The sequence below is a fragment of the Festucalex cinctus genome, chromosome 8 (assembly GCF_051991245.1).
Source record: "Festucalex cinctus isolate MCC-2025b chromosome 8, RoL_Fcin_1.0, whole genome shotgun sequence".
In the NCBI taxonomy this organism is placed as follows: domain Eukaryota; kingdom Metazoa; phylum Chordata; class Actinopteri; order Syngnathiformes; family Syngnathidae; genus Festucalex; species Festucalex cinctus.
The window spans coordinates 11668361-11688235 of record NC_135418.1 but is presented as its reverse complement, the minus strand read 5'-3'; the positions used below and the strand labels follow the sequence as shown (position 1 = coordinate 11688235).

General features: G+C 39.2%; 1 protein-coding gene across 3 annotated transcripts in view; it reads right to left on the bottom strand.

The window, feature by feature from the left end:
- tafa1b (TAFA chemokine like family member 1b) overlaps window positions 1-19875 on the bottom strand; it is a 182537-nt gene that overhangs the window by 91601 nt on the left and 71061 nt on the right. The window lies entirely within an intron of this gene.

Genomic DNA, 19875 nt, shown 5'->3' with positions numbered 1-19875 from the left:
AAAGCAATGTATGTATTGTTCCTGTTAAGTAAATTCTAATTCGATGTTGGCATTAGGAAGGCAAACATTTCGGCCGAGCTCTTGTAGATGTACACATTTTGTGGATGCATTCTCTATTAAATTCTTAAATTACATTCTTAGACTCTGTTTGTATCTCTCTCTCTCAGCCGCCTCACTTTTCCTCTTTTCTGCTCTGTGTCCCCTATCCAAAAAGCTAGCAAGTCCTCCTCTGGCTGTCTCTGTGACGCTTTCAACTGGCTTCTCTTCAACTTTCTCAAGACCATCATCTCTCTCTGTCTTAATGTCTATGCATTGTAACTTATTTGTCTTTATGGTGTAAAGCTTGTAATGTTCACTTTTCTGCTTTATTTTTAACTATAGGTGAAAAGTAATAGAGAGGAATACCCAATGTTTCAGCAACCCAGTATATAAAATAACTTAATAATAATAATAATATTGCTACAATACTGTTGTGGGCTTGCTGCGTTGTGAATTGTAGGAAGTTTAACTAATGTTAACTAGAGGAGGGTTGAGTATGACCTCTGACCAAAACTTTCATCCCCAGCCAGGCCTCATTAAAAATGGTTTACAGCGGCATTCCGTGGACAATGACACATTGATGGACACATTTCAACACAGCTTTGACCTGTGTGGAACACACAATCACCAGATAAGCTCATTCTGACAGCCCGGCACACACAGTTACTAAAATAAGAATATTACTCATGGAACTTGCATTGAATAAAACTTTTATTGACATTGTTTCACACTATTCTAATTGCATTTTCCTTTTCCTGGCCGTAATGTGGTTGTAAACGTAGAATTTAACATTTATCTAGTGCCGGGCCATAAGTGCTGTTAGATCTGCTTCGGCTGTTAAACACTTCTCACGGTCATGCTTTGCTGGTAAAATGAAAGAGGCGATTAACAACTGGTGCGTTTTCACTGCCTGCCATTCTCAGAGGGTTCCACGGTGATTACCTCTTCCGAGCCTGGCTGTAGCATTTACCATAGCCGAGGAGCCTCCATCCGTTAAAAATGTTGCAAATGAGGCTCGGTCAACTAGGGGTGTGAACATCTGGGTACCTCACGATGCGATACGATATGCGATACAAGGCTCACGATAACGATTATCTGGCGATATGACGATACCGCGATTATCAATATATTGGTCAGGTAATAAATCCACGATAATCTACGATAAAACTACTCAAGACGTAAACTGATGTTTTTTCAAATGAGAAAATAGTTTCTTTTTGTACCATCACTGAAACACAATATTAAAACTGGTGTCTTCTTCACAGTGAGTACTTTCGTGTATTTTTTTAAGCAAATACAAATGTCTTCTTAACAGAGACCACTTTCTGTGAACAAGTTTGTCTTTCTTAAACACTATTGTCATGCAACATGTCAGTCAGTTACATAGTCAACTGTTTCATTTTATGAACTGACAATTTTTTTTGTGTAACATTGCAAAAGTAAATAAACAAAATTACTTAAATATTAAATCCAATTAAATCAATATTCATATTCCTCAGAAATTGTGTGCTTCAAAAAGTTGAAACATAAAATATGTTTTAAAATGTTAAAATTGAAGATATAATACACATTTTTGCTGGACAAATAAATGTCTTACACAAGTAAAAATAAGCTCATGTGTCTTCTTTGCCTGAAGACTTCCGTATATTTCCCCGCCACTCTGATGAGGCGCTCCCCCTAGTGGCCCGCCAAGTAATTGCTCAATAAGTAATGGACAATGGAGCCGTTGTAGTGGCTGTATATTAACTACAAATATTGCGATACTTGCGTAGGTGTATCGATAATCTTATGGGAGGAAAAAGTATTATGATTCATCACAATATCGATATATCGTCACACTCCTACGGTCAGCGATGTCAAACGTATGTCATTCTCAAGGAATTTAACCTGCTAGTTCATTTTAGTGTTCCTTATATGAACACAGTCGACAACGTACTGTAGCTGCATGCTTAGACAAGCCTGCTGGATGTATGTGACATGAGACGTTGCTTGAGCACAAAGGAAATAGGAACCTCGAGTATGTGTCATCATGGTCTCGTGAAGAGATATTGGTTGTTTTTAAGAACACCACACGAAAAAGGAGGCTATAATGCACACAACTTTGAGTGTCAGGAGAACTGGAACAAAACAGAAAAAAAAATAAAAAAGTGGTAATCCTTGGGAAGTGTCTGCACAGCTTTTTCTCTGCTTCAAAGAGCGCCAAGTCCACATCAGTGTTGGGATCAGTGGTGTCTTGCTAAGAATGAAGATAAAGGGCACGGCTGTAACTTTGCCCAATCTGTGTACACATGGACTTAACTAGCTTCTTGCCTGGCTTTGGGGGTCCTGAGCCTGGTTCAAGTGCGCACATGTCGCCACAAGACCTTCCTTGTAAAAAGTCGCTGAAAGTAGGCACAGTGCATGAAGTCACTTCCAAGTTCCCTGCCCGTCTATAACTGATTTCGACTTAAATTGTACTATTTCACCCTCTCCTGACTCCATGACCCTGGAGATGTGTTCAAAATTCCTCCTATTATGAATGTGATCAAGCAGCTTTTATAGACTCCGGAGTCCGCTTTGGAAAGCAAAATGCTTTGGCGACATCACTTTGGTCCTTATGTGCACATTCCAGGTGCAGAGGAGTCTTTGCATAAGGATTGGAAGGAATAAAAGCAATCATCTCTTTTGCTGTACATTCATTTTGTGCTTCTTTTTTGGTAGGCACGAACAACTACATGGCCATTTAAATTTTGTATGGAAGCGTCTTTCATCTGAAATAGGAAAATAAATAGCTTGACCTTAGGGAACTGGTGCTCTATTTAAAAAATATGTCTTATGGGTTCTTACCTTTACTGGCATACACCTCCGGTGAAACGTGACTTTGAAATTTCTGGCGTTTTCAAGTCCGCCAAGGTGTCCTCATCAACACTGATAACCAGCTACTTTTGGAAGATGTTTCTATGCAGATGGGCTGTACAGACGTTCAGAATATTTGCTTGATTAAATTAAAATTGTTTCCATTGTGGGGACACAACTTTCAGTCTTCAGACCGCAAGAGGTCTCCATGAGTAACAGTGAAATAGAGATAGTCTCTCTCTCTCTTCTCTCTCTCTCTCTCTCTCTCTCTCTCTCTCTCTCTCTCTCTCTCTCTCTCTCTCTCTCTCTCTCTCTCTCTCTCTCTCTCTCTCTCTCTCTCTCTCTCTCACTCTCACTCTCACTCTCAGCCTTTTTGAAAAATCATACGGCCTACAATTGATCAATTTCAAACTGTGTTAACTTCTGGAAACTCAGTTTCAGTTCATGAGAAGAGATGCTGCTGATCCAAGGAACTCTCCACTCTCTGTTTTTGTTTGAAATTAAAACTAATATATGTAAATATGTAAATATGTATATTTTAAAATTTTAGAATTCTTTATTAACTGTTGAAAACAATCGGTAGCTATCTACTAAGTTTTTATTTAACCCTTCGTACCCATAGGTGATTGCAGTGGACATGACATATTTGTGTGTCTAAACCAATAAAAAGGCATAATTCGGATGATGTCAACGCTTCTGGTTCATGATTGGATCCTAGCTAACCAATCACAATCGCAAGTTGATTTGCATGATGTTCATGTTAAAAAAGTTACATATAAGCTTGATAAGTTTACAACACATTACAGCAATACTATCCTAGCATCCACAATAACAACTAAAAACATGAGATAAAACCCCAATTTTTTTCCCCAGTGTTGTTCTGGGAAAACAGTCAAAATCAGTTAAAAAAGAAAAAATGAAAAAAAAAAAAAATGCCCAGCATAAAAAATGCAGGTCTGAAGGGGTTAACAAGTGAACTCTCTCTTCGAATAACGGTAAAAATAAATAAATAAATAAATAAAACTTAAATATTTTGTAAATCTTGAAAGTTGTTCACCATATGCTTAAAGCAACACAAGGTTTATTAAAAACTAACCAGCTATTTTGTGAAATGGTTAATTTCAACAATGCTTTTCAATTTAGCCCACATTAGGAGAGGCCAACCATCACCGCACCACCCCCACACGGAATGACATGGAACCAGATGTGCCAATGATTACTCTGATTGGAATTAGCGCAGTATTTGGGATAGAAGACGGCATTTTTCTTGCCTACTACATCAACGATGAACGAAGGCGGCTGTCGTTTTCGTACCGGATACATCATCACAATCACGTGACCAGGATGATGGCGTTGCCCACGGTATGTTCTTATTTTGATACTTAATCGGTTTAAAATAAAAATCAGGGAATAAGATGCCTTTATACACAATGCCTAATCCAGTACTGGAAAATGAGTTATTAGTGGTGTGTTCTTTTAAATAAACAGAGTAGAGTTGTATCAGTATTGAAAAAAACAAAACCAAAATCAGTCTGTCTGTAAGTCAGACTGGTCGCAGGAAAAAAGCCAGGATCCATCCTGAGCACTATACTGATTATGGCACCCATCCACAAGATGTCCCCTAAATTACCATTAGCATCTGCAATAAGGTGGAGTTATTATTAAAGAAATAATTAGATTTACGCTTGATGGTATGACCTTGTAAAGTTTCTCACAGCTTCATTGCGTTCAGTTTTTCTCGCGACACTTTTCATCAGCGAACTTCGTGGCCTCCTATCAAGTTTACACCAAGTGATGGTGTAAATACTGATGGCAGTCGCTTTAAAGCATCATCCTCTGGAGATTGTGTCTCTATGAAAATAATGAATAATACTGCACCCTGTTTGCCACTTAACTTCAGGTTCTAATATGTTTTGAGAACACCCTCTGTCAGCAGCAGGCCCTTAGAGTACTTTTCCTTTTAATGTTCTCTACTTTCCTGGCTGCGTGCAGACAACACTTTTCACTGCCTCAAGCAGTTTGGCGGGAGTTTGTCTGCATTCGCCAAAGATGAATACATAATGTGTTGAATGCATTTTTGCAAGCCGGTCATGAATTATTCATACATTGTAAGTTAGAGTATCCCTTCACTCACAAACAACAGTGGACAGCCGACTCGTACGGTTTGTAAAAATTGCTCAGACGTTTAGTCCGAGCAGGACGTGCGGGTTTTACATTTGAAATTCGAATTCACTTACATATTAAACTTGATTTAATAACTTACATCAGTTGTTCCGATTACATTGCATAATATTTCATTTTCTTGGTCCTGTTCCACATTGCCTCCACGGTGCCTTCAGCTGACGTTGCCCTGAATGAGCATCACTGACAGAAAAAGTGTTTCACAATGAGGAAATGATGGCAATGGCCTTAGTGTTGATGAAAAGGAATATGGAAAGTGCAGCCTAAATTTAGCATCCCTATGGGCACTGGATCGAAGGTGGCAGTGGGATGAAACGTTGGCGATATGGTTAGACAACCATGGCAATTTACAATTTCAGGATTTGCTTCTGTGTCCTGAAGAGGAATTCAACAGACATACTCAGTATGACAAATGAATAAAAATGTGTTCAAAAGTATGTGATACTTGAGTTTGCTGCTTTGGGGTGATGGTAAAGTGAGCCTTGCTTGGAGCAGGGCAGTTGCTGCAAGTTCCAGTCCCCCCTACCTGAGTGAGTAATGGTTTGCACATGCAAAAACAGGCGCAGGGTTGTATTTACACAAACAGATGTGGAAGCTGATCTACTGACCGGGCGTCACAGGATTGCAACTGCCATATGTGAAAAATTGCCAGAAGTTTATGCAAATTGAGTCATTTAGCATGCGCCATGTGATTTTTCAAGCCTGAGACAAATTGCGGTGGCTGATGTTGCGTCTTTAAATACCGTGACTGAAAGGCAGGCGCAAAGCAGAATGCACAGCGGTGCCATGCATAGAGCAGGCGAAAGGGGCGTAGGTGAGAAGTTTTCTGTGTAAATTGCGTGTAAACAATGTTGAAATGCCCTAAACAAACAAACAAACAAACAAAATTCAAGGAATACATTTACTCATTTTGCAGTAAGTGAACACACAAATTAGTGCCCACTATTTGTGATCTTAGTAAATCAGGCGCATTAGCTGGGGAATGATTTAAAAAAAATAATAATAATAAATTGGTATTCATAATGAAGGAAATACAGCCGGCATGCACACATTGAATTTGTGTTTATTTCACTGCATGGCTAATAACTTGCTATGCAAAGTAAAAAAAAATAAATAAATCCATTGCAAAAATGCTTCGCTATTTTTTTTTTGGTTGCTTCAATTATTTTATTATCAAATATGTGAAAAATGAATTACTAATTTATAAAATCCATTATAATTAGTGTTGTTCCGATACCGATACTGGTATTTGAAGAGGCCCCGATACTGCATTAAAACAGTGGTATCGGTATTGGTGGGTACTTACAAGTACCATGCCGATACCATTATTTCCGACACTAATATAGGACTTTGGATGCAGCATCTTGTGTCTTGCTCGTGCACGACGTTCACTGATGTGTGACATATTCACTGCATGCTGTTCTAAGAAATCCTAGTGAATGCTCTGAACCAATGGTAGGTCATCTTTTTCATGTTGAGAGAAAAAACCTTTAGGTATCGGTATGGTATGGTATCGGCCGATAATGCAAAGCTGGGTATCGGAATCGGTATCGGGGCCCATAAAACGGAATCAGAACAACAATAATTAAAATGAATGTATGGTTTATCTGTACTGTTTCAAGTACTGTACAGTGTCATATAGTAAACTGTAAAATATAAACATATCGGTGATCAAAATGGTGCCATAATTTGTATTTTGTTGAACTATGTAGGAACATTACTGGTTGCTATAGAAACACTTAGCCTGCCTCTTCTCGTCTAACAGAAGTAATGGATAAAAAGTAACCATGTGACCATACAGTTTGTTTGTGGAGCTTTCCCGATATGAAAATGTAATTTTGCCAAGTCTGCACTCTGCCCTCGAACCATCAATCAAATTTCAAAAGTGTCCACATTTTACCCTGTTCTTTCATGCTCAATTTTTGTGCTTTTCTCCCACTCTTGTGTCTCTCCATTTCACTCTGCTTCGTGCCTGTAACCTCCTCCGTCCCGTTTGTGTTTAGTGCCGACACACGGATGCCACCACGCATCTTGACTAGTCACACGCGGCTTCAACAGGAACAAGACTAGAAAAAAACAAAACAAATCGGCTCCCAAACAGGAGCCAGCTCATGTCAAAGAAGATGCTCTAAGAAGCGGATCATTTGCGACTGACACATCACTGCATGCCACTAAAAGGCTGTGAGCAATGTATGGATGATAATCAGCAGTCCGATCGCATGTTAAGCACTTTGAGGCGATGGCACAACACTAAGCTCGAACAAGGTAAATATGACACAGCTACGACATACAGTCTAATGTTTCAAAGATGGCTATTTAAATGTTTTATAGCCATCTATAAAAATATGTTTTTCTATGAACAATAGTCATGAATGCAAATATTGTATATTTATGCATCAAACCAAATGAGAGTGCAGTCAAGCCTGATTATAACCTCTTCAAGTACAGGTGCTGTGTGGATGCACAGCATGTGCGTGTTTGGATAAATTACAGTCTAGACTCTGTTGGAGAGTCCACCTCTGATTAGCTCAGTGGGGGTAAAATGACTGTGAGGGACAACAATGAAGAGGGCTCGTAAAAGGAAAATAGCAGTGCCAAAAAAAAAAAAAAAAAAAAAAAAAAAGGCTGGTGAGTGGCCTGAAAATTCATTGTGTTCACTTTAAGCTAGATTTATACTACATAGCTTATGGTGGTGCATGTGGTTACCACGTCTGCATTATGTCGCAAGCTGTTCCTAATGCACCTTTACATTGCACTCTTAAAACAGTTGGGTCAAAAAGGGAATTTTTGGGTAATTCATTAAACCCCCCCAAAAAATGGGTCAAATGAGTGACCCACAAAACTACTGAGTTAATCTTTGCTCAAAAAAATGAGCAGGAAAAAGGTTTCACATGTATTCCAAAAAAAGGGTCTGACCCAACTTTCTGGGTTGAATAACTCCAAAAATTTGGTTATTTTGTGGGTTATTTCATTTGACCCAGTATTATTATTATTATTATTATTATTATTATTAGTCGTAGTAGTAGTAGTATTTACAAGGCTTGGGTAGGTCCTATCCCTTTTTAACCCTACTTTTATGTATGTATGTATGTATGTATGTATGTATGTATGTATGTACAGTACTGTCTCAGAAAATTAGAATATTGTGGTAAAGTCCATTATTTTCTGTAATGCAATTAAATAAGCAAAATGCCATACATTCTGGATTCATTAATAATCAACTGAAATATTGCAAGCCTTTTATTGTTTTAATATTGCTGATTATGGCATTTTCAGCCAAATATCTTATCTCAAAATTTGTAGATGTATGTATGTATGTATGTATGTATGTATGTATTTATTTATTTATCTATCCATCCATCATCCATTTTCTGAACCGCTTGGTCCTCACAAGGGTCACGGTACACCCTGGACTGGTTGCCAGCCAATTCGCAGGGCACACACAGATGAACGACCATCCACACACACACAAGCACACCTAGAGACAATCCGGAGCGCCCAATTAACCTGCCATGCATGTCTTTGGAATGTGGGAGGAGATCGGAGTACTCGGAGAAGACCCACTCAGGCACGGGGAGAACATGCAAACTCCACCCAGGAAGGCCGCAGCCTGGACTCGAACCCGAGTCCTCAGTACTGGGAGGCGGACGTGCTAACCAGTCATCCACTGTGGCACCCCTTATTTATTTATTTATTTATTTATTGCCCCTGGGAAAATGGGTGCATAGATATGCAACATAGGCTATTGGGTTACTTGACCCAAAAAGTTGGGTTGATCCCCTTTTTGATCGAATTTCGTTCATTTTTGACCCGACTGTTGTTAGAGTGTTACCTAATGGGTTATTTGACCCAACTTGGCCCTTTTCTTTTTTTCTTTTTTTTTCTTTTCTTTCTTTTACCTAGTTTGGTTTATTGTGTGATCCAATTATTTTTAGAGTTTAATTAAGAGGTAAAACATTATTAAGCAGCGGTCACATGATACCGAACACTTCTACACACGCAGAAACTACAACCACAGTAGTGAACATTCCGTTATGTTAAATTATGTACATCTAAATTACGTACATGTATCTGTTAAGCAGTGAAGTGGATGTACTCTTACATGAAGAAACAATAAAAGTGAATCAATTGTAATATGTATTTGTTTTGCTTCCCAGTGTACCAAGAAGAGAACATTCCTCCAGGGGTGTTCACAATTGTTTCCCTTCACACATTTTGTCTGTACACAACCCTCCCTGACATGGCCCTTTCCTTTTCTTGTTGAGAAACACTTCATAGTGCGTGCCTCTGTTTCTCTATGTGTCCCTGGCCTCTCCTTGCCCTCTATCGCTTCCTGTTTCCTTGAATCAGCTCCATTTTTGGCTCTCAGTGTTGGTGAGCGCTTCAGTCGTTCGGCCGCCCCGCCCCGAGGCGAGAGATCGATGAAGGACCGGGCCTCTTACTGTAATCACTGACCCATTCCCCAGCCGCCATTCGGCCCCTGACCATGCCTTCCTTTGCTCTGAGCGCAGTGCTTCATTTCTTGCCGGTTCAAAAGGTCGCAATGATTACAGTTCAGTGGGGTTAAAGCCCCTGAGCCACCTCAAACTTACAGAAGTTGTGACAGATTTGGCTTCAATTATCATCCACTGACCTGACATCTGAGCGCACTTCATCCAGGCTGGCCACACCAAGACAACAGCAAAGGCAATGTTTTTGACAGACAAAATGTCCCGAAGCTTGACCTGTTTTTTGTTTGTTCACAACACAAAAACCCTAACCCCAATTTTTGTTAACAAGAATTGTTTTTCTTGCAGTGTTTTTAACAAGGTATGTATAGAACACCACATGCGAGCAATATAGTAATATGGTTCTAGAATTAGAGTCTGGAGCATACAGGTACTGTATTCATCATCATACTTGATTGTGTTTTAACTGTAGAGTCCATAGACATATTGCTACTTGTCTATAGGGCGATTGTATTGAGCCATTGGAGCAGTGTTCACTGTCTTTCAACTGGGAAACTGCAAGCAGAAAGCCAGCAATCACAACTTGATTTTTTCTCGATAAACAACTAATAGACAAAATAACAATCATATGACTTCCAGGGTCAGGTTGGGGAAAAAAAAAAAGAACGTCAATCTAATGTTCGTCACTGGACCTTGCACTGCTGTGATCTTTGGCGTTCATAAATTAGTCATGGATCTTGATGGTATTCTTGTGGTCGTTTTCCATAGCTCAAGGGTGCGCTTTCATCACAATAACCGCCATCAAGTGCAGACTTCCATTGTGATACCACCACTCAGTTCGAATAAACGGATATGTTCGTAAAGTTTGAAAAACAGATGCTGTGCAGGCGGTTTGATCGGGTCGCGTTTTCTAATTACTGCACAGTCCTTGAGTTGCTGAATACGTAATCTATCATCTCTGAATCATATGTGCCGGCAAGTTTCTTCTCAATGCAGATCCTCCACAGCAAGCAATATATTTGTGAAGGCATATTGCTCATCTCAATAGCACTCCTGCTATTTCTATGTGCAGTGAATCATTAAATTACAGTGTAAAATGAAAAGGCCTGCACAGATGCACACAGTTAAACTGGTGTAGTGTCTGCAAATCTCCTGTGGATTCACATCTTGACTGAATGTGATGAAGAGGATGAGCAACGTTTGAGCATTCTGTGATGTATGGGCCTTTTATTTTACACATTGCTCATTAAGATGAGGAATTAAGTCAACTGAATATTTAAAGATTAGGAAATATGTGTTTATAGCAGCCTGATTTGTCATTATGCAATGCTTACTTCAAACATAAAGATCTTGATTGGCTCTGTATCCTGATGATCAATATTTTTTATCTTACCAGGCTCATGCATGATTTCTCTGGAATTTGTATGTTCAACTTAAATAAATAATAATTGCATGTCTGAAGTAAATTCATTGTAGGAGGAAAAAAAAAACTAAACAATATGCAATATATTGTATTTTCTACCTGGGTTGGTTACAAAAATACTATAGTGTTAAAAGGGTGCCTAAAAAAGAAAAAGAAAAAAAAGGACATAAGTGTTTTCCACATCGCAGCGATGATATGTATAAGACAGAGTAAGGAATTGCTTTTTCTTTCGAGCAGGTCGTATTACAGTTTTTTAGGGATGGGTGAGTATCAGGCATTGGGCCGATACTGGGCCTTATTTCAAGATATCGGTACTCGCAACGTCGGCCGCTACTCTCTTGTGGCCATGTTACGATTAGGGTCGTACACAAATTATGTATTTTATGACCAAATAGGAAAAAAGACAATAGAAAATTGGCATTAATTTCATGGAATGTTGAGGTAAAATGCTATTTGAGATGTGTACTTTTTTCTTTAAGCTTATCTTTCAATGTTCTTTAGCTCGGTATCGGCGATTATTCAAGAGTTAAGTACTTGTACTAGTATCGATTTGGAAAAAAAGTGGTAAAGAACTTCCCTACTATTTATTTTTCTTTGATCTCCTCTTTTAGATTCTGATCAACACAACACTGGACAGCAAGCACAAGTCTATCGAGACACTAAAGCTATCTGTTGTGAACTCTGTTAAATTCCTCAGATTTTGCATTATGTTCTTTAAAAACATTTGCAGTTTTTGCTTTTCTAGTGCAGTGTTCACACGCTATAAAATTAATGGAGTCCTTTCTTTTGCGATGATTTCCTTTAGAGCAAAGGGGACTTTGAAAAACGTAATGATTTTCCAGCGGCTGCCTAATTACACTAACAAGGCTTGACCGTCAAAACAAACTGCACACGTTTTAAACTATCACACAAGCAGCAGTCTGAGGCACAGTTCCAAATATTGGCGTAATGGTTGCTTGGCTTGACTGAGCACATGCCTACCCAGGTTGAGCAGTGTATTTAACCGCACAGGAAGAAAAGACAAACTCGTGGACGAGCCACAAAGTTGTCTTTGACTTCTGTGTGTGACTTTTTAGAGTGGGAGGATCATGATTGTGGCAATTAGACTTCCTAATACATTGTGACATTCAGGCACAGTGGCTGGGCGTTGGAGGAAATATGAATCTCAATAAGTAATCATCAAGCTGTTCTGGAGGAGAGCAGATGAGAAGAGCTTCACAAAACATCACAAACAATATCTATGATAGTAAGGAGTTGGGGGATCAAATGCAGTAACTGTAAATAACTATAATGTGACAATAATCTGTTGTAATTACATGCTCGATCACTTGTAAATTCGCTCATGTTTTGGACAACGTACTGTACTGTAATGCAAGAGACGGGAGCAAGTTTAATGAGCTGCGAGTAGACAGACAGCTTCCACAACTGAATGAGAACAAGTGTTAGGAAGCCACATGACAAGATTGTAACCGGACGACTGCTCTGCGATTTTTCAGTCAGAAAGACAGCATGCATAAGTATGTAGCATGAATATGCATGTGTGAATGGGATGACACATGAGGAGAATAGCTAGAGAGAGCGCCCAGCATGTCCACTTGGTGGTAAATGAAGCGGTAAATACCTCGGCATGAGCACGTCAATGTTAAGTGCTTCTCTTTGGCAGGAAAAGTTAACTTACTTAACTCTGAGATGATACAAGAGCTACATACACCATCTTGCAAGTGAAATTAAAGGCACAATGGTGGAAAAAGCAGCAATTTTGTTACACTTTACACAATAGCGCCAGACAGTCTAATAACGCTAAAACGCATTCTTGACTTTCTCTTGACATTGCCCAATTCTCATGTTGAATCATGGTAATGTGAGTATAGCAGTGCGGTTGTGTTTAACGTCCCGGTAGTTAAGACAAGTGGAAGGAACATGGAGCCCAGTGCCATCTGTTTCTTTATGATCCCAGGTTTGATTGTGTCAAACTTACAACCTCCAATCAAGTCCTTCTTAACGACTGCTCTCAAGAGACAAATGTGAAACAGAGGTAGTACTTGGTACTACTTGTAAAGAGTCACATCCATTACATTATAAAAGACTTCAACTATTTCTTTCCAACCCGGGTTGTTGGTTCAGCCCTCAAGCATTCGTTGATCAACATTAAAGGGACATTCAGTGATCCCTAGTGCCATCTAGTGGTCATAGAATAGCATTAGAAGCACGCAGACTAAGACGGCTAGAGAGACCACCAATTATTATTTTGTGTGAGCAAACATGGTGACGGTGATGGCAGCCGTTGTGAAGCCCACGAGCAACGCCAAAAGACAGAGCGAGCCAGAATTAGCTGGAGCAGCTAACAAGAGCGGCTAGCGGGAGTTAAAGGGCCACTGATGTCACGCCCATCTAAGTGGGGTGAAATTTGTTCTTCGCATTTCACCCATCCACTGAGGAAGCGGTGAGCAGCAGCTTGCGCTTGAGGATCATTTGGTGATCTAACCCCCCAATTCCAACCCTTAATGCTGAGTGTCAAGCAGAGAGGAAATTGGGTCCCATTTTTATAGTCTTTGGTATGACCTGGCTGGGGAGAGAAACCACGACCTCCCAGTCTCAGGGCGGACACACTACCACTTGACCAATGAGCTGGTTAGTCGAAGACATAGGCTGGAGTGGCTAACAAGCGGCTATCGCAACAAGCTAGTAAAATAAAAAGCTAGTAAAAGCTTGCAAGAGCAAAGTAGAACGTAACGAGCCACGGGCCAGAATCATGGGAGTTTGATCTAGGGATCACTGAATGTCGCTTTAAGCCAGTGCTTCTCAAATAGTGGGGCGGCCCCCCCCAGGGGGGGGCACGAGACTCCATCAAGGGGGGCGCGTTTGACCTCGGGGAACATCTTTTTTATTTTTTTATTTGGATTTTTTTTTTTTACTGTCCTAGAATAAAGTGCAATTGCACCTCCACTACATTGGGGGGCAGTGGCACTCTCATTATTGGCAGAGTGTGCGCAGGGAGCATTTGCTCGGTAGTGTAGGGGTTTTGTTTGCACTGAGCATGTGCGCTTTGCACACAGCAAAAAAAATCCGCACAAATTATTTTATGTATTTTTGTTTTTCAGGTTAAAGTTTATATATATATATTAGGGGTGTTAAAAAAAATCGATTCGGCGATATATCGCGATACTACATCGCGCGATTCTCGAATCGATTCAATAATTTTTTTTTTTTTTTTTTTTTTTTTTTTTTTTTTTTTTTTTTTTTTTTTTTTTTTAGGATTCACACCTTAAGCATGGAAGAATGTTATATGAACGGAACATTAAGCCTTAATATTTTATTTTAATGCTGTTTAAACATGAAACAGATTACAACCTCTATAAGACTGAAATTTCAGATAAATAAATAATACATTTTCATATAAATCTTACACTCTACAAGCTTACTGATTAGTATTTTCTAAATTTGAATGAAAAAAAATCGCAACAATCGACTTATAAATTCGTATCGGGATTAATCGGTATCGAATCGAATCGTGACCTGTGAATCGTGATACGAATCGAATCGTCAGGTACGAGGCAATACACACCCCTAATATATATATATATATATATATATATATATATATATATATATATATATATATATATATATATATATATATATATATATATATATAGTGCTCCTGAGTTAATGTTGGTGATCAGTTTGAATGCATTATTTATTGATTTTATGTAATTTTATTTTTCCGTATCATATGGTTTGACATGGTCAGTCAAAAAAAGTTTATAGTTTAATTAAGGATTTAATTTTATTTTTGAATTTCAGATGCACTTTAAATCTTTTCTGTTACAGTTAATAAAGCTATTCTTTGTTGTAAGTTGGTCCATATTTCTTTCTTTTTTAATTCTCTTATACGTTAATACGAATAGAGTGTTATGCAGAGATGCACTTATAACAATTTTATAGACAAATGATACTATTTATAGTCGTGGGGGGAGGGGGGGAACGAGATGTTTTTTGTTGGGGGGGGGGGCATGGCAGAAAATAATTGAGAAGCACTGCTGCTGCTAACATGTTGTGAAGCAACATAGCTAACATTATGAAACCGTTTTGTGTCTAAAGTGTGATTATTCAGAATTCATGAGTGTGAGACTTGCTGTGTCGGAACAGCACTACTATCTTTATCTCTCCCTCCCCTGATTCTAATTTCTCTCACGAGCTCTCGGATCTCCTCACCACCAAGAGCCTCCTTGTTTAATCTATCATTTAAGGGCATTAGCTGGAAAGGGGCCTATTAAATAGAAACCACTTGCCTGATCCCCTCCCTTACAAGTGTGGTTTTTACAAGATAAAAGTCTGCTGTAATGTCACCCTTCTGGAAAAGTTGGGTTAAGTGTTGCCGGTTAGCAATAATTTGACAGTACAGAAGGAGGATGCTTCACTGGTATGGAACGTGTTAAAACTAGATTCACTTATTAGGAGATTACGACTTGTAGTATTTTGAAATAGTGTCTGATCGTCTGTAAGAAATTTTCTGCAAGTTATTTTTTTCATCTGTGACTGCACAGTTTCAGCACTTTTGATACATTAATATGCCCTACCATATAACTGAATCAAAGGTTGCTTTAAAATGACACCAGAACCGTTTCACAAGTTGCATAAATTGTCCCCCAACCCCCAGTCAAATCTCAAAGTTAAAAATGTAACTCTTGAATATAGATCACAGGTACAGTCAAAAACTACTAGCAGTGAAAAGGTTTCTGTGAAATTTAACTCTTTTACTGCCACACGTTTAAAAAAAAAAAAACAATGCCAGCGGATTTCGAGCATTTTAACTCATTTTTCGAAGCAAACAGAATATTGTTCTTTTGCCACATAAACAACATGGGTACCACATGAAAGATCGCATCCCATTCTTTCATTAGAAAAAAAAGTATGTTTCTACCTTATTCCGTTCTTTAGTCATCACCATTTGAAAATAGGTCATTTTGGTGACATTGAGCGAAAATTGAAAAGAAAAGATACATTTTATCCACAACAGTGACTTTGATACTAATATTTTTTGTTTAGCAACGCTCCTTCAAATTGGGTTTAATGTTACAAAGGCTTTGATCATTCACATCAGCCTTGAAAACGTTCTATTACATCAGATTGCGTCATGTTTCATTGTAATTCGCAGCTCTAGTTAGGGCCCGAGCAGCTACCGCTGCCATCTGCTGGCCATAGTTAGTGGGTGTTTTTGATTTCACAACTCATTGACCCGGCTGCTCTGCAATAAAAAAAAGTAGTTGACGTCACTTAACGTTTTTGGCGACATACATCGTGATTTTACTAAACGTTATTAAACGTTTTTGGCGGTCAAAGAGTTAATGTGCAGCTTCAGTATGACCAAAGGATGAAATCAAATTTAAAATTTGAGCCAAACTTATTCTCTGGCCTTGATTGCACCTTACGTGTGTGTGCATGGGAGCCACGCACAGTATTTGTCTTAATCTCTGAGGAGTCTTAACAGATCGCATGTCTCGACCATGACAGACACGACCCAAGTGGTTTTCCCAACGTGCTGAAGCTCCCGTCACATCATCATGAAATGTTGATAGTATGGCAATCGGGAAGTCGAAGCCTGTTTGGTTTGCGTGCTCCTTACAAGCAGCTCTGCTTATCGATTTGTGCTTGGGTTTTAAGGGTTTGAATTTCCTAACGATTCACCTGCGGTTCTTTTCCTCTTTGACCAGAAAGAGCGTACCCTCGGGATGTTACTGTAGCCCATAACGGTCAGTCTGCTCGGCCAGACATTGCCGCAGCAAAGCCAAGATACCCTTGAGCACTGTAAAACACAGCTCAGCCTGAACAAAGTACACAACTGAAAACTAGCCAACAAGCCAGACATGCAAAAACTTTTTTTTTTCAGTGTAGAAAAAAAGTGTATAAAATGTGACCATGTATTGTACATACAATCCTAATACCATGAAGCCCCAAAATAAATGCAAATTTTTCAAGGGAGTAGTCTGTAAATAAAACTATAGATATTGGTTTACCCAAGAGGTTGGTTGGTTTCCTAAACAGTCTTAAAGGTTGGGGTGGGTAATATAGCTTAAAAATTCTATCATGATATTGCAAGGAAATTTGTGATGATAGTATTTTTGACGAAATGGGTATAATTAATGAACAATGTAGTTATGATTGATACTTCGGAATAACAGCACTTTTATTGCAGCACAATATTTAAGTCACCTTTTTTAACAATTGAAATGTAAACAAAGTGCAAATATAGCAACCATAACAGAATTAAATGGAAATAAAAACAGGCCGGGTATTGTTTTCCCTACGAGGTCTAAGTGTAACATAACTGTTGAAAGCACACAAAGCACATTACTTAGCAATTAAAAAGAAAACACAAACCTTCAGAAGTCAGTGGCAAATTACATGTCAAGAAAGTCCATTATTTTCTTCTGTGTGATTGATCCTCGTGTTGTAGAGGCAACAAACTTAATAGCCAAAAATATTTTTCCCCTGTGATTGTTTAGGCAGTGGTTCTTTTTGCCGTAACCGGCAACTTTCCTGTGTGCATTATTTTGCCGTATCTGAATGGTCAATTAGAGGAGCGAGAAATTGTTGGCCTGGCGACATTTACAAATGGTTATGAATAATGCAAATGTGCATGTTTTGGCCGCTGCACGCCATCTCGTTGAGAACACTTAGCTTATTGGCCGGTTAGCATCACAAAATCACATCAACTAGGTGGCGGCTTGCCGGTCATGGTAAAATAACCACCGCGGATTGTTTACAATCAAAACAATACACGACTGCTTCAGTATTATCAAACCACCTTCTGCTTTTTTATTTTATTTTTGGTCATAAGGAGTTCATGTAATAACGAGTGCTCCAGTAATGCTTGGTTGAAAATTTGGTTTGCTTTTACACCAAACATCGAACTGTTTTCGTGTCCTCCTTGTGTTTTTAGCCTGTGCATCCTTTAATTTGACGGTAACAGTTTTCCTGTTAGCTCCCTACCACTTTGCCGAAGAGACCGAACTCGTTGCTCACAGTCTTATGCTTCAACATTGTTTTATGCAGCAGCGAATGACACGTCCTAATGGACACGATGACGTATGATGTTATGGATTTTGCCATCACATCTCTACTGTGTCAATTGTGCGATATTTCAACATTTTTATCACCGCAAAAAAATACACCGGTAAGATCGTAGAATGTATGATATCGAACACCCCTACTTAATGATATTTCTTGTCGCAAGGAAATTTTAAACAAAGACCTTTAAGACTGTTTTGAGAATGTTTAGGACACGCTGTGACTTTGAACAAACCCTGATGTGAAATCAACATTCTTGAGAGTCACAAACGTTCATCCCTAAATTGGATACAGACTTTACTGCTTTTCATTAAATTTATTTCCTTGGCCACAGCCAATAAACCATTTGCAAGAGACTTCTCATGGTCGTCTTCAGTTCAATATTTTCAATGACAGACATTATATTTTTATGCCCACCGAATATCCTCTCTTAACTTTTGAAAAGCTCAGAGTTTATTTTTTCATTGAGCCTCATCAGAAGATCTGAGATGAGCTCACTGTAGATTATTGTCATTATGATAATTGTTACGGCCCACGTTGTTTCGTGGCCGTTTGTTTTTGGGTGTGGGCTTGTTCCTGATTGGTGGACCTTTTTCCCCGAATTGGTCCACCAATCAGGACAAGAGAGGAGCCTTGATTGCCGCATTGGCTTCAGCTGTGGTCATGATTGGCCACAGTTTAAAAGGCTGGCGGTCAGATTGGCTTTGTGTGTCTGGCTCCTTTCCCATTTCATTTATTTTCCCTCCCTCCATCCTTTCGTGTTTTGTGCAATTTTAACCATAAGTTTGTCTTGTCATTTTGGTTCACAATGTATTCGTATAACTTCACCATAACTTAATCCATGCAGTTTCTGATCTATTATTCATTCGACATTGCACTAAGGGCAGTCTGAATTGTTCAGGAGAGTGGCCCCACATTCGTGAGTGTTATCCAGCTCCATTTCGTCTAGTTCCGTGTTGTGAGGTCGTGTGTTCGTTGTGTTACCCCACTCGTGTGTCCTTCCACCTTAATGTCCACCCAATTTGTTCAGTGTGCCCCTTTTTCCACACATTCCCTCTACCTTGTGTGCTACCCAAGCCCTATACCATCAATTTGCGTGCCCCGGCACGTAACAGTAAATATAGTGTTGGGCACACATACAGGGTGTCCATAAAGTCTCTTTACAATTAGAACAATATAAGGCAGCTGTTGAGATATTTTCATCCATCCATCCATTTTCTTGACCACTTAATCCTCACAAGGGTCGCGAGGGGTGCTGGAGCCTATCTCAGCTGGCTCTGGGCAGTAGGCGGGGTACACCCTGAACTGGTTGCCAGCCAATCGCAGCTGTTGAGATATTTTAAATAGATTCATTTTTATTTTAATGAGTGTTTATTAAAGTTCTTTTTAATTTCATTTCATACACCTCTATGTGGGCACCATTATTTACAAGAAGCACATCAAGATGGCTGCGATTGGTTGGCAACCAGTCCAGGGTGTCCCCCGCCTACTGCCCAGAGCCAGCTGAGATAGGCGCCAGCAGCCCCCGCGACCCTTATGAGGAATAAGCGGTCAAGAAAATGGATGGATGGACATCAAGATGGTACACGGATAGCCTTGAAATCAGTTTCCCATATATTAACACAGCATCTGAATTTTGTTTTTTATGTAAATAAAAACTTCAGTAAATAATTACTAGAATAAAAGAAACCTAGTTACGATATCTCATCAAGTGTCTTTCTTTAAATTGTAAAGAGTCTAGGACACCCAAAAAAAGGGGGGTAAAATAAAGGGGGGGGGGGGGGGGTTAAATTGATACAGCCTCCATCTGAGGCCAGAGTGGGCTCTTCTCTTTCCATGAGCTTTTAGCTGAATGTGATATGTCTGCTTTTGTAATGG